Genomic DNA, 16822 nt, shown 5'->3' with positions numbered 1-16822 from the left:
AATATCAACTGTCCATTCCCCTCCATAGATTCTGTCTGTCTCATTGAGTTTCTCCAGCACTTTGCATGTGGCCTGGATCTCATGCACTGTCTGGAGAATGTTGTCAGCTCGCTCCACTATTTTTGAAAATTTGTGAACCCTCTGTTTAACTCATTCACATTTCTCTCTCCTCCATTCAATAACCCAGCAGTATCAACTATTGTGAATTGACTCCTACAGCCCATCTCACCCATGCTGGCAATATACTCATCAAAGCTAATCCTATTTGCCTGCATTTAAGTTCAAAGTTCAAAATAAATTTATTATCAAAGTACATATATGTCATCGTATACAAACCTGAGATTATCTCATATCCCTCTGAGCTTTTCCTATCCACGTGCCTGTCCAACTGCTATTTAAATGTTGCTTTTCTACCGGCATCAACCACTTCCTCTGGCAGTTTGCTCCTACACATCACCCACTGTATGAAGATGTTTCCTCCTCCCCCCAGTACCAGTTAAATCTTCCCCTTTTCACCTTAAATCCATACCCCCATTTTACATTCCCTTTCCCTGGGAAAACGACTTTATGCATTCAACCTTTATATGTTCCACATGAATGGAAACACGTCTATTAGGTCACCTCCCCCTTTCGGTCTCCAGCATTCCAAGAATAAAGTCAAGTGGACCCAACCTCTCCGTATACCTCAGGCCCTCCAGACCCAACAGTAATCTGATAAATCCTCTTGGCACTTGATATAGGTTAATGACATCTTGGTCAAGCAATCCTTCGATTTTGAAAAATTCTTTCATTCCCCCCACCCCCCCAGCCCCAAAAATCCATCCATCCATAGCCTTGCACCGCCTATGGTCTCTGTACTCTCACAGTTCTAGCCTTTGAACATCTCTGATCAGCTGTCCATGGCCTTGGGACAATCCATTGCGACAGACAGCTGTGCAGGCCAAAATCATTGGGTATATCTAAAGCAGAGGTTGATAGGCTGATTAATAAATGTTACAGGGAGAAGGCAGGAGAGTGGGATTATAAATCAGCCATGATAGAATGGCAGAGCAGACTCACTGGGCTGACTGGTCTAATTCTACTCCTGTCTTATGGTCTAGAATTTCCTTTCTGAAAAACTATGTGAGCACAGCTTCAAACAAATGGGGTAGAATATCTGAGATTCCAACCGTTTTGAATACAAACTAGGGTAAGATTAATCTCATTCCCAGTCATTACTGCAGGAGAAGCAATGTGCAAGAAAATTCAGAGCGAGTCTGAGGCTTTATAATGCACCAATCAAACCACATGGAGTATTGCGAGCAGTCTTGGGCCCCTTATTTAAGAAAGGATGCATTGCCCTGGGAGAGGGTCCAGCAAAAGTTCAAGAGAATGACCCTGGGAATGAAAGGGGTAACACATGGGGCACATGGGGAGTGTTTGATGGCTCTGAGCCCACACTGGAGATGAGAAGAAAGAGAGAGGATTTCATTGAAGCCTATCAAATGTTGAAAGGCCTAGATAGAGTGGATGTGAAGAGGATGTTTCCTGTAGTGGGGGGGGGGGGGGGGGAGTCTAGTATCAGCGCCTTAGAATACAGAACATCCTTTTAGAATAGAGATGAGGAGGAATTTCTTTAACCAGAGGGTGTTCAATCTGTGGAATTCATTGCCACCGAGGGCTGTGGAGGGAAGTCACTGGGTATATTTAAAGCAGATGCTGATAGGTTACTGGGAGAAGGCAGGAGAGTGTGGTTAAAAGGGTTGATAAATCAGTCATGATAGAATGGAGGTGCAGACTTGATGGGCTGAATAGCCCAGTCCTTTGCCTACATCTTATGGATGCACATCATGTGCTGAAATACTGATTTAGCCAATATGATCATTTTGTGATACATTTACCTCCATCTTTTCAAGCTTAAGTTGTAAAATCAGATAAAATGTAATCAAACACTTCCACACCTGGAACTACTAAAATAAAGTTGTTTGTGACCAGTTACTACATGGTTTTATTGTAGAATGTGGCAATCGTATGTGGTAGCTGTGAAGTCCTCTTGGGTCACTCCATGAAATCACGTGGAAAGAGTATCATTCTCCAAGGTCTTACAAGAGGATCCAGTAACAACACATGCACAATGCTGGAGGATACTGCCTGACCCGCTGGCTTCCTCCAGCTTCCTGTGTGTACTGCTCATCATAGGGGACTCCATCCTGGTAAGAAAATTCACAAGGAACAAAATACAGCTGTCAGAGCCATGTTTCCCCTTTTTAATACACAGTTCTTCCTCTGTTTGACTGCAACTCGCCAACCTGTCTTCCAAATGTTTTTTCACCAGCACAAACTGCCGGTGAGAAGCAACTGCGCTGACAATGCACTCTCTGTCCTTTACAAAGGGCCATCTGTCATAGAGCAGAAATACAGCCCGACTGTCACAGTGACCAAGCCTCGAAAAGTTCCCGATTAGCTGCAAAGTGATGTAGGGTTATGAATAACCACAGTAAATACTGTCTTGTTGTTTATTGGTGACAGTTCACTTGCCCTGGCACTACACATAAAATATTTAATTTTCTGTAGCAGTTTACTGTACATATTGACTGCACACTTGGAGGGTAGGGAAGAGGAGGAACACAGACTCTCAGTGGTCATTTTATTAGGTGCACCCGTACACTTGCTTGTTAATACAAATATCTAATCAATCACGTGGCAGCAACTCAATACACAAGAGTATGCAGACAAGGTCAAGGTGTTCAGTTGTTGTTCAGACCAAACGTCAGAATGGGGAAGAAATGTAGTCTAAGTGACTTTGACTGTGGAATGATTGTTGGCGCCAGACGGGGTGGTTTGAGTATCTCAGAAACTGCTGATCTCCTGGGATTTTCACACACAACGGTCTCGAGAGTTCACAGAGAATGGTGCGAGAAAAAAAAACATCCAGGGAGCCGCAGTTCTGGGGGTGAAAACGCCTTATTAATGAGAGAGGTCAGAGACTGGTTCACGCTGACAGGAAGGTGATGGAAACTCAAATAGCCACACGTTACCACAGTGGTGCACAGAAGAGCATCTCTGGACACACAACACGTCGAACCTTGGAGTAGATGGGCTACAGCGGCAGAAGACCACACCGGGTTCCACTCCCGTACCTAATAAAATGGCCACTGAGTGCAAACAGAAACGAAGATTGTTTCTGATCAAGTCAGCATAAAGAAATGGGTATTATATGGTGCATCTTGCACCCTGTTGGAGCACCAACCACTCTTACCATGGGGAGACAATACCCATGATCACATCAACAGTGATGGGAGAGCCAAACATGAAGAACATGTACCTATCTGTTTGTGTAATATAATCTCATGTGGCTCTGACAACTATTAACAGAAACAACCAGAAGACAAACAGCAACCCCCAAACCGTTCAATGATATTGTGTACAGAACAATGATAAAGGAAGTTGGAAGCACCTGCCAGCCACAGATGCAGGAAATAATAATGATTCCACCGCAGAACGTGATGACTATCCTTGAAGGTTTAATAAAGATATTTAAGTGAGAAAGGGCCAATTGAAATATTGACAATTACAATTCTACACTGTTGATGGCTCCTGGTATAACTCAGCATCAGCAACTGTGCCCTAAGGTTGGTTAAAGTCACAAGGAGAAAAGACCATCAAGGTATATTTAGACCTGACCCATTTTTCTCAGCAAAACAGTCAAAAACCAGGAGCCACTGATATAAACTGTGTTGAGATGAAACATCTTCACTTGGAGGATTTTAATATAGAAAGTTGCCGTTTGCAGTGAAATACTGATTTAGTCAATATGAACATTTTGTGATACATTTATCTCTAAATAAGTGTAACCAAACACTTCCACACAAGGAACAACTAATATAAAGTTGTTTGCGACCAGTTACTGCATGGTTTTATTGTAGTATGTGGCAACTGTGTGTTGCTTGCACTGAAACTCTGGTTTAACCAAAATGAACATTTTGTAATCACTCCCCCAGGGAGCTTTTTACCTGAGAGTGTTAAAGAGGTGGAACCCTACAACACATTTCAAAAGTATTTCTATGAATAGGTTACTATCGATACAATGCTCCTCAGACAGGATGAAGAGGTCAATACTTCCCAATGCCATTAGGCTTTACAATTCTACCGCCAGGACTTAAGAACTTTTTAAAAGCTATTATTAATGCTTTTTGAGATAGTGATTTAGATGCATATCATATTTTTTACTGAGTTAAGTATTGTATGTAATTAGTTTTGCTACAACAAGTGTATGGGACATTGAAAAAAAATTTGAATTTCCCCATGGGGATGAATAAAGTATCTATCTATCTATCTATCTATACAAGATGTTAGGAGACGAGACTTGTCTCCTAATGAACAGAGATCTGAGATACTGTAGTACACACTGTAGGTACTGCTTAAAAGTTGGCTTACTTACTGCCTGTTACATCTGCTGGCATTTCGGGCAGCAATAAAGCTCCTCCATCTCTCTCTGTCCTGAATAAAAAGATAGTTACAGCAACAGCAATGTTGTTAGCCCCAAGCTGAACCCGTGGACCTGTCTCAGTCTGACCTCTACCCTTTGAATTGTTTGTCATGGGTGACCCTACCAAGATCCAACGCATAAAGGCCTGACTCCAGCCAGCATCACTCTCCGGGTCATTGAGGCATGCAAGCCTCCAAATTACCTCAAGATTGTGGACCTCTTGGAGGTGAAAGTTGGATAATGCTAGCTAATTTTTTTTTTGGAAGGGCACATGTGATAGGTGAAATGTCCTTCTCCGCATCATGAATTTGTTATATATGTATTTTAAAAAATCACTTGTGGCATTGGTATGAGGAGTCATTAATCTATTTTCATGAAAATCAAATCTCCAGATGCTTCAAATGTACTACAAAACAGAAAATACTAAAGGTGCTCAGCAGGTCAAGCAGTATCAGTGGGAAGAGAAAAAGATTTAACATTTTAGGTGGAAGACCGTTAGACAGACCTGGGAAAGACAGAACATTGGTTATTTTCTTTACAGAGGTGCGGGGGAAAGGACAGGAAGGTAAATTGAAAATCTGTGACATGGTGAGGGTAGAATTAACCCTTTCGTCTAAAAAGTCAGAACTGCAGATGTTGGAAATACAAAATTTCAAAACATGTAAGAAACACAGAAGATTAGGCAGCATATGTTCAAAGTAAATTTATTATCAAAGTACATTTATGTCTCAATGAAAAACTACAAACTAAGACTGACAATCAACCAACGTGCTAAAGACGACAAATTGTGCAAATACCAAAAAAAACACTACAAAAGCAAACAAATTCTGCGAACACGAGGTCCTTGAAAGTGGTGTCACAGGTAGAAAGGGTCATAAAGCATTTGGCACATTGGCCTTCATAAATCAATGTAACTGGAGACTTCTAGCCAAGATGGTGCCTACACGCAACATTTCTTCAGTCGACATCTTCCATATAGATCATGAAACCATATATTTCACTTCTTTTGTGTCTTTTACATTTTCTTTTCATCTTGAATGTGCTGGAGCCTGCGATTTGCTGTTTGGAGACTGTTTTGGCATCTCAGCGCTCTGCAGCTAAGAGGATTCCTGGAGGCAAAGGCTGGATGTGCAAATCTTGTGGTGACCAGTTAACACTTCCATTGCTCGCTGATTAAAGCAAAGAGGAAGATTGAAACATTGAGCCAAATGCAAAACGGTAAGCGCCGGCTACCTGCCTTTTTATTGCTGGTGAGATCGTTCTGCTATGGAGACTGCCTTTTCATTGTTTGGAAGAGGGGAAGATAAATAAAACAAAACTAAAAAATAAATTGCTCTGCTACGATGAGGGGAGACTGGCTTTATATCTCTGGTGAGATCACTCTGCTACAGAGAGAGAAAGGCTGGCCACTGTGCCCAGAGAATGTTACACAGCTTTTCTCCATTTTGGATATGGACTTGGACTATAGACTTCTTTCCCCCCAGGCTTGTAGTTTATTATATTCTGTGTTTTTCACCCAATCTTTCTCACTTTTTGTGTGCGGGGGAGGGGGATTTGGGGGTCAATGTGCCCGTTCCGTTTTTGTTCGTTTTTTTTGTGTGGGGAAGAGGGATTTGGGGGTTGTTTTCTTTCTTGATTTCATGGCTATCTGGAAGAGGAATTTCAGAGTTGTATACTTTGGTAATGAACCTTTAAAGCTTAACAAATACAAGAGTTGGGGTACTCTGTTGAAAGTAACAAGACCTTGAGGCCTAATTTGGAGCATTACATGAAATTTTGGTCACCTACCTACAGGAATGATTTAAATAATATTGAAAGAGTACAGAGAAAATTTGGAAGGATAATACAAGACTGGAGGACTTGAGTTATGGGGAAAAGTTGAATAGAACATAGAACAAAGAAATTTACAGCAAATTACAGGCCCTTTGGCCCACAATATTGTGCCAATTATGTAACCTACTCTAAAGACTGCCTAGAATTTCCCTAGTGCATAGCCCTCTATTTTTCAAAGCACCATTTAAAAGACCCTATTGTATCCGCTTCCACCACAGCCGCCAGCAGTGCATTCCACGCACCCACCACTCTCTGTGTGAAAAACTTACCCCTAACCGAAGTTGGTTGGTATCTATTTCCAAGCACCTTAAAACTATGCCCCCTCATGTTAGCCATTTCAGCCCTGGGAAAAAGCCTCTGGCTATCCACACAATCAATGCCTCTCATCATCTTATACACCTCTGTCAAGTGACCTCTCATCCTCCATCGCTCCAAGGAGAAAAGGCCAAGTACTTTCAACCTATTCTCATAAGGTACAGCCTCCAATCCAGGCAACGTCCTTGTAAATCTCCTCTGCACTCTTGCTATATCTATAGTCAGAGGTAGTGAGGTGACCAGAACTGAACACAGTACTCCACGTGGGGTCAGACCAAGGTCTTATATAGCTGTAACATTACATCACAGCTCTTGAACTCAATTCCATGGTTAATAATACTGTCAACCTGCGCAGCAGTTTTGAGTGTCCTATCGACAAAGACATCAAGATCTCTCAGATCCTTCACACTGCCAAGAGTCTTACCATTTATATTATATTCTGTCTTCAAATTGGACCTACCAAAATGAACCCCTTCATACCCATCTGGCAGATGGACTTCCACTTCTCAGCCTAGTTCTGCATTCTATTGATCTCCAACCCTCCAGTCTATTCACAGCACCCCCAACCTTTGTGTCATCAGCAAACTTACTAACCCATCCTTCTACTTCCTCATCCAGGTCATTTATATATAAAAAAAATAACAAAGAGGAGGGGTCCCAGAATCGACCCCTGCAGAACACCACTGGTCACCGACCTCCATGTAGAATACAAACCATCTACAGCCACCCTTTGCCTTCTGTAGGCAAGCCAATTCTAGATCCACAAAGCAAGGCCTCCTTGGATCCCATGCCTCCTTACTTTCTGAAGGAGCTTTGCACGGGGAACCTTATCACATGCCTTACTGAAATCCATATACTGTACACCACATCCACTGCTCTACTTTCATCAATGTGTTGTGTTACATCCATGTTACATGGTGAGACGGCATCTAGAATATTGTGTACAGTTTTAGTCTCCTTACCACAAAAAAGATATGGTTGCTATGGAGGAATGGGATAGTAGGTTTGCTGAATGGGCATACATTGATCTGTTTGCCAAGTTTAAAAGCTCATTGTAGCTTCCAAACTTTCTACAGAACTTGATAATGTGGACACAAGGTGATGTTTCACTGGTTGAGGGCCCTGGAAGAGAGGAATCATTGTCAGAACTTCATTCACTGCAACACAGAAAACAGAGGGGAGATTTGATAGAGGAATTCAAAATTATGAGGGGTATAGATAAGGTAAATGCAAGCAGGCTTTTTCCACTGAGGTTGGGTGAGACTACAACTAGAGGTCATGGGTTAAGGGTGAAAGGTGAAATATTTAAGAAAGAATATGAGGGGGAACTTGTTCACTCAGAGGGTGGTGAGCTCCCAGTGCAAGTGGTGGATGTGGATTCGATTTTAACATTTCAGAGAAATTTGGGTAGGTACATAGATAAGAGGAGCATAGAGGGCTATGGTCCTGGTGTTGGTCAACAGGACTAGGCAGATTAACGGCAACCGGGAGATCCTGTCTGTTGTGGTGGACGGAGTGTTAAATAAGGGACTTGAGCATACACACACACACACACAGTAATTGATTGGTTTATTTATTTTTCTCTTCTGCATTATGTACTGCATTGTATGTGGCTGCTAAGTTAACAAATTTTACCTTCCAGGTGAGGCAACACTTCACTTGTGAGTCTGTTGGGGTAATCTATTACATTCGGTGCTCCCGGTGCAGCCTCCTCTACATCGGCGAGATCCGACGCAGATTGGGGGACCACTTCGTCAAGCACTTCCACTCCGTCCACCACAACAGACAGGATCTCCCGGTTGCCACCCACTTCAACTCTGCTTCACGTTCCCATTCAGATATGTCCATACATGGCCTCCTCTACTGCCATGATGAGGCCAAACTCAGGTTGGAGGAGCAACACCTCATATACCGTCTGGGTAGCCTCCAGCCCCTTGGTATGAACATCAAATTCTCCAACTGCTGGTAATTCCTTCCCTCTCCCTTCCACCATCCCACTTTCACTCTGCCTCTTCTTCTAGCTGCCTATCACCTCTCTCATGATTCTGCCTTCTTCTACTACCCATAGTGCTTTCCCCTTAGATTCCTTCACCTCTCCTGCCTATCCCCTCCCTACTTCCCCTCCCCCACCCCTTGATCTTTCCTCTGATTGGTTTTTCACCTGGCACCTTCCACCCTCCCCCCCCCCACCTTCTTTATAGGGCCCCTGCCCCCTCCTTCTTCAGTCCTGACGAAGGGTTTCGACCTGAAACGTTGACTGCTCATTTTAACGGATGCTGCCCGACCTGCTGTGTTAATCCAGCTTGTTTGTACGTCTTGATTTGACCACAGCATCTGCAGTGTACTTTGTGTTTACAGACTTTTTTTTATCTTGTCATTATTCCCTAAACAATACAGTATAACAACTACTTACATAGCATTTACATTGTATTAGGTATTATAAATAATCTAGAGATGGTTTAAAGTATACGGAAGGATGTGGATAGGTTACAACAGATTGGGATTTTAAAATACTGTAAGTTCCCTCTCCAGCACTTGTTGTTTGAGCATGTACAGACTTTTTTTCTTGTCATTATTCCCTAAACAATACAGTATAACAAATATTTACATAGCATTTACTTTGTATTAGGTATTATAAGTAAGTCGGAACAGGTACATCCGGTATTATTTAGCGTCAGTTAGTCAAACATTTGTCTTAGTATATAGTATATATTTTACCTTTCTATGTATATAAAACACTTAAGAAACGTATGTATTTCAATAATTAAACCACTACGTTGCTTAATAATAATTATAGCTTTCATCGGGGTAGGGCCTTTCACATGCTCCGTTATTCTCACTTTATCCTTTAAAATTGTTCCGACCATTGACCGATTGTAGCCTAACGCTTTTCCAATGACTGGTGGTGTTTCACCTCTTTCCGATCGCTTTATTATTTCCACTTTATTTTCAATCGTGATCGTTTTCTGTCAATGGAACAGAAAGACTGCAGGCAGTGGGTCCCGAGCTCTGCCGGGTCCAAAAGTCCACCCGCACTGAGACAGGTTAAATAAGGTCCAGAGCTCCACTAGGTCCTAAAGTCCACCACACTGACAGGTTAAATAAGGGACTTAGCATACATACATACACACAGTAATTGATTTGTTTATTTATTTTTCTCTTCTATATTATGTATTGCATTGTATGCTGCTGCTAAGTTAACAAATTTCACAACACATACCAGTGATAATAAACCTGATTCCAGTTAACAAGGAGTCAATTCTAAATCAGTGTCTTCCAACTAAACTGCTGGGGGGAAAAAAATCAGTGGGCTGAGCAGAATCTGTGGTGGGAAAGGAACTGTTCATTCATGATTCAAGAAAGTTTAATGTCATTTCCAGAACACAAGTATAAAGGAGAATGAAATAATTCTTACTCTGGATCCCATAGAGCACACAAAAAAACACACACACTAAAGGTAAAAATACAACAACAAAAAAGCACAACAAAAACAAATAAATAGGGCAGTTTATATACACAGACTGATTATATATCCATGAAGTGACGCTAGGCACAAGAGTATCTGTACACAATGCCACTGACAGGAGATCTTTAAGTAGTTTTGGTTGGGGGTTGTGGAAGGGAGTAATTTTTGCACTGAGTTGCTGCCACATGATTGGCTAATTAGATAATTGCATTAGCAAGGTGTAATAAAGTGGCCACTGAGTGTTTGATTCTATTGAAAAGTACTGACTGCTGTTCTAACAAATCAAAGACCTCCCCCTCAGAAAATTTACTAGAAACTGCCTAAGAATCTCTTGAATCTGAAACACTGGCTGTTTCTTTCCACATATGCTGGCTGACCTGCTGTAAGTTTCCAGCATTTTCTGTTTTTAATTCCAGATATCCAATGTCTGCAGAATTCCTCCACATTTGTAAACTATCGTACCTAATCAATGTCCTCCTTTTCAATAAGTAGATAGAAAAATAGGAAGTGTGCTACCTTTTTGAAAGCCAGCTGTTTTGACAACGTATACCACAATTTCTGTTCAAGTTCAAAAGTTTAAATTTCAAAATAAATTTATCAAAGTACATACTTGTCAACCCTGCGAATCATTCTCTTGTGGGCTTTCATTGTAAAACAAAGAAACACAATGGAATCAATGAAAAACTACACAAAAAGACTGACAACCAATGTGAAAAAGACAACAAATTGAGCAAATTCCAAAAACAAATAATAATAATGATAAATAAATAAGAAAAAAGTATCATGCAGATGTTTCTGCAAGAAAAAAAGAATACAAGTTGCAGAGTGCTTGAAAATGAGTCCATAGATTGTGGAATCACTTTAGAGTTAAGGTGACAATAGACAATAGGTGCAGGAGTTGGCCATTCGGCCCTTCAAGTCAGCACCACCATTCACTGTGATCATGGTTGATCATCCACAATCAGTACCCCGTTCCTGCCTTCTCCCCAAATCCCTTGACTCCGCTATCTTTAAGAGCTCCATCTAACTCTTTCTTGAAAGCATCCAGAGAATTGGCCTCCACTGCCTTCTGAGGCAGAGCATTCCATAGATCCACAACTCACTGGGTGAAAAAGTTTTTCCTGAACTCCATTCTAAATGGCCTATCCCTTATTCTTAAACTGTGGCCTCTGGTTCTGGACTCCCCCCAACATCAAGAACATGTTTCCTGCCTCTAGCGTGTCCAATCCCTTAATAATCTTGTATGTTTCAATCAGAACATATACAGGAGTTCTCCACACTGGTTCAGGATGTGATGGTTGAAGGGTTGTAACCATTCCTGAATCGGATGGTGGGGGACCTATGGCTTCTATACCCCTTTCCTGATGACACAATGAGATGACAGCATGATCTGGATAAGTGGGCGTTCTTGATCTATGCGTGTTTAATAATTAGGGAGGGAGCTTTTTCTGTGATGGACTGGGTTGAATCTACCACTTTTGTACGATTTCCCGCTCTTGGGCATCAGGAAGAGGACTAACCAGTGCCTCATAGCACAGTGGAATTTTTACGCAGAAGAGCCGCTGCATAAACATTTAATAGATAGATAGGCGTGGATGAGTCACGCTGACATAAAATATGACCTAAAGGAATGGGCTTGCCTTGGATAATACCCTCTCTTTCCCTAGAGCCAAAGCGTCCTGTCACACTACTTTAAATGTTAAAATTAAGGCCTTTAAAAAAAAACATGGTAGTCCTTGAGTAAAATTGAACTGGCACAGAATGCCTGTCATGGAAAGAGTTCCTCATGCAAAACGTGACTGGACTTGTTCAGTCTCTGACACAACCAACAAAGTACAGTAGGACCACTCACACTCATGCCTGAGCTTCATACCTCTCCGTATTTCCCACCCAAGACGTCACCGTGAAACAAAACTGTATCCGTGATGTAGCCCCCTCACTAACTCTGTATCTCTTGCTCTACAACCTTCCATGTTGCCCCAATTCTACTCTCCGCATCCCTTGAACTTAAAGGTGGCTTCAGCTGCTAAGCGCGCAAACCCCCCAAAGCTTCTCAATTTGTAGATATGTATCTATGTGTGTCTTTTGTGACAACCCTGGCGCTCAGTGTCGAGGCAGTAATTTGATCATCTTCAGGGTGTAATTAAAAAAAACACAGTAAGTTTTGGAAACAAACCTTAACAGTACCAGCTTACAGTTCACGCGGACTTGCTGACGACTCAATACAACCGAGCTTGGATAACTTAGTGCCAGCGAGTCTAAACTATGATCTAACAGAGCGGCCAACCTCTGGGCATATATTACATCAGAACCCGGACAGCACCTTTCAATCGAAGGAAATTGCCCCAAATCTTGCCGTTAAAGCGCTATACTTTCAACTTGCATCTCGGGCTTTAATTAAGAAATTCTGGCATGTTATACGTGCGCATTATCATCAGGACAGCCTACTAAAAGTCATCAGGATGTTTATTAACAGTATAAACGCATGCGATCCAGTTTAAAGATAATAACATTAAGAAGGATTTGATGGAAAGAAAGTTAACAGTTCCACGCTACCGGAATGAACTAGCGTTGGTGTCACAAAGTTGTTACAATTCAGAGTATCCATGTGTTTCCTATCAGGGTGACGTTCCACTCTTCCCACTCTAATGACCGCTCACTGCAATAAATTCCAAAAAAGAGTACCACACCATAAATAGAGGAGTCACACTTCACTCACCCACCATCCGCTCCGTCGAGAAGCTTCAGCACTGAGTAGACACCGCCCTGTTGTTAATAGAGTTCGTGGCGTGATCAGTGCTGCCCTCTACCGTAGCGGATGGTTAACGACCACGACGGGCCAAGCGCTCTCCCGTTGCAGGCGCTTCGTAGTTTCCGCTCTCGTATGATTGCGAGATGAAAACACGCAGCATGTGGTTGGTTATACTCTCAGGAACGGCAGTTCTAGTGCTTATTTATTTTATTGAGATACAACACGGAATAGCCCCTTCCGATCCTTCAAGCCACACCACAAAGCAACTCCGATTTAGCCCTAGCCAATTTATAATGACCAATTAACCTATCAACCAGTATATGTCTTTGGACTTCGGAAACCGGAATATACAGAGGAATGTACAAATTCCTCTGCCGGAATTGAACCCATGTCGCCTCTACTGTAAAGCATTGTGCTAACCACTACATTACAATGCCACTCAGAGGCAATAGATTCCTGAAACACAAATATCCACATTTTTTAAGGAAAATATCTGGAAGAAGATGGTGCTGTCTTCTTTGAAAATGTCACTGTTGGAGAACTTAAAGGAAATATTGCAAAAACAGGGGGCAATTGCCCCACCTGGGCCATGCCATCTTTTCACAGGTACTATCAGGCAGAAGGTACAGAACCCAGAGGTTGCACATCACCAAGTTCAGGAACAGCTACTTTCTTCAGTCATTCTGTTCTTAAACCAATTAATAAAACCCTAATAACAGCAGTTTATGACCATCTTGATCATATCACTCTAAAATGGGCTTTTTTTGTTCTCTGTTGGAGTTTCTTGTAAAAATTGTGCATAATATATATAAAATTTATATTTTTCTTGTGAATGTGGCTTCATCACAATCATTGGAAACCATAGAAAGGGTGCAGAGGAGATTTACAAGGATGATGCCTGGATTGGGGAGCATGCCTTATGAGAATAGGTTGAGTGAACTCGGCCTTTTCTCCTTGGAGCGACGGAGGATGAGAGGTGACCTGATAGGGGTGTACAAGATAATGAGAGACTTTGATCGTGTGGATAGTCAGAGGCTTTTTCCCAGGGCTGAAATGGCTAGCATGAGAGGGCACAGTTTTAAGGTGTTTGGAAGTAGGTACAGAGGAGATGTCAGGGGTAAGTTTTTTTACACAGACAGTGGGTGAGTGCATGGAATGGGCTGCCGGCAGCAGTGGTGGAGGCGGAAACGATACGGTCTTTTAAGAGGCTCCTGGATGGCTACATGGAGCTTAGAAAAATAGAGGGCTGTGGGTAACCCTAGGTAATTTCTAAGGTAAGGACATGTTCGGTACAGCTTTGTGGGCCGAAGGGCCTGTATTGTGCTGTAGGTTTTCTATATTTCCATTATGTGCCGTGTGGTAAAGTGGGCAATCATGGTCTTCCATCCATGACCATGATGTTCTCGGCAAATTTTTCTATAGAAGTGCCTTCTTCTGGGCAGTGCCTTTACAAGACGGGTGGCCCCCAGCCATGATCAAACATCTTCGGAGATTGTCTGTCTGGCATCAGTGGTTGCATAACCAGGACTTGTGATATCAAGTCAAGTCACTTTTATTGTCATTTCGACCATAACTGCTGGTACAGTACACAGTAAAAACGAGACAATGTTTTTCAGGACCATGGTGTTACACAAAACAGTACAAAAACTAGACTGAACTACGTAAAAAACAACACAGAAAAAAAACTACACTAGACTACAGACCTACCCAGGACTGCATAAAGTACACAAAACAGTGCAGGCATTATAATAAATAATAAACAGGACAATAGGGCAGTAAGGTGTCAGTCCAGGCTCTGGGTACTGAGGAGTCTGATAGCTTGGGGGAAGAAACTGTTACATAGTCTGGTCATGAGAGCCCAAATGCTTCAGTGCCTTTTCCCAGACGGCAGGAGGGAGAAGAGTTTGTATGAGGGGTGCGTGGGGTCCTTCATAATGCTGCTTGCTTTGCGGATGCAGCGTGTAGTGTAAATGTCCGTAATGGTGGGAAGAGAGACTCCGATGATCTTCTCAGCTGACCTAACTATCTGCTGCAGGGTCTTGCGATCCGAGATGGTGCAATTTCTGAACCAGGCAGTGATGCAGCTGCTCAGGATGCTCTCAATACAACCCCTGTAGAATGTGATGAGGATGGGGGGGTGGGAGATGGACTTTCCCCAGCCTTCACAGAAAGTAGAGACGCTGCTGGGCTTCCTTTGCTATGGAGTTGGTGTTGAGGGACCAGGTGAGATTCTCGGCCAGGTGAACACCAAGAAATTTGTTGCTCTTAACAATCTCTACCGAGGAGCTGTTGATATTCAGCGGGGAGTGGTCGCTCCATGCCCTCCTGAAGTCAGCAACATCTCTTTTGTTTTGTTCACATTCAGAGACAGGTTGTTGGCTCTGCACCAGTCCGTTAGCCGCTGCACCTCCTCTTTGGAAGCTGACTCATTATTTGCACCAGCTGCTCATAGGACCATCACCACCTGCTCCCATGCCTTCACGTAACCCTGATCAGGGGGTTAAGCAGGTGCTACACCTTGCCCAAGGGTGACCTGTAGGCTAGCGGAGGGAAGGAGCGCCTTACCCCTCCTCTGGGAGAGATGCATCTCCACTCTGCCACCCACTAATGCTGTTTACATGATGCTGCTGCAGTTATGTCTTTCATTGTTCCTGTGTGTACGTGCATACTGGGCCTCTGTACGTCCCTTTGCAATTGGATCCTTAACTTCCTCATCGGGAGACCACAGTCAAAGCAGATTGGAAATAACATCTCCTCCTCACTAATAACCAACATAGGCACACCTGAAGGATGCATGCTTAGCCCACAACTCTACTCTCCCTACACTGATGACTGCGTGGCTAGACACAGCTTGAATAACATCCATAAATTTGTCGATGACACCACAGTTACTGGCAAAATCATAAATGGAGGGAAGGAGGTGTAGAGGAGCAAGACAGATCAGCTGGTTGAATGGCATCATCACAACAACCTTGCACTGAATGTCAGCAACACCAAGGAATGGACATTAGGGAGAGGAAGTTGGGAGAGCATACGCCGGTCTTCTTTCAGTGGAGAGGGTGACCAGTTTCAGCTTCCTGGTGTCAACATCTCAAAAGATCGATCCTGGGCCCAACATATTGATGGAATTACAAAGAACGACACGGCAGCAGCTAGATTTCATATGTTATCAAAGGCTTCAGCAAACTTCTACAGATATACCGTGGAGAGCGTTCCAACTGGTTCCATCACCATCTGCTATGGAGGGGTCACTGTACGGGATCGGGAAAAAAGTTGTAAACTCAGCCAGCTCCATCATGGGCACTAGCCTCCCCAGCATCGTGGCCATCTTCAAAAGGCAATGTCTCAAAGAGATAGCATCCTTTATGAAGGACACCCATCGCCTGGGACATAAGAACATAAGAAATAGGAGCAGGAGTAGGCTATCCGGCCCATCGAACCTGCCCCGCAATTTTATAAGAACATGGCTGATCTGTCCGTAAACTCAGCTCCATCTACCTGCCTTTATCCATAACCCTTAACTCCTCTACTATTTAAAAATCTATCTAACTGTATCTTAAATATATTTAGTGAAGAAGCCTCAATTGCTTCCCTGGGCAGAGAATTCCACAGATTCACCACTCTCTGTTTCTCCTCATCTCCGTCCTAAATCTTCTGCCCTGAATGTTGAGGCAATGTCCCCTAGTTCGAGTCTCACCTACCAATGGAAACAACTTTTCTACTTCTATCTTATCCAGGTGACTCAATCTCTCCTCGTAGGTTAAACCCTTCATCTCTGGAATCAACCTAGTGAACCTCCTCTGCACTGCCTACAAAGCCAGTATATCCTTCCTCAAGTATGGAGACCAGAAATGCACACAGTACTCCAGGTGCGGCCTCACCAGTACCCTGTATAGTTGCAGCATGACCTCCCTTCTCTTGAATTCAATCCCTCTAGCAATGAAGGCCAACATTCCGTTTGCCTTCTTAATAACCTGTTGTACCTGCA

The 16822-nt window shown here is 42.9% G+C and overlaps 1 protein-coding gene across 2 annotated transcripts in view; it reads right to left on the bottom strand.

Annotated features, from left to right (window-relative positions):
* klhdc3l (kelch domain containing 3-like) overlaps positions 1–12897 on the bottom strand; it is a 113313-nt gene extending 100416 nt beyond the window's left edge. For both annotated transcript variants that reach the window (XM_073027001.1, XM_073027011.1), the window contains exon 1: positions 12802–12897. The gene's annotated coding sequence lies outside the window, so the exon portion shown is untranslated. The remainder of the gene's footprint in view (positions 1–12801) is intronic.
* Positions 12898–16822: the final 3925 nt, after the last annotated feature.

The sequence above is a fragment of the Hemitrygon akajei genome, chromosome 2 (genome assembly GCF_048418815.1).
Source record: "Hemitrygon akajei chromosome 2, sHemAka1.3, whole genome shotgun sequence".
NCBI lineage: Eukaryota > Metazoa > Chordata > Chondrichthyes > Myliobatiformes > Dasyatidae > Hemitrygon > Hemitrygon akajei.
Note: the sequence above shows the minus strand (reverse complement) of the source record. Positions and strands in the feature narration are given on the sequence as shown.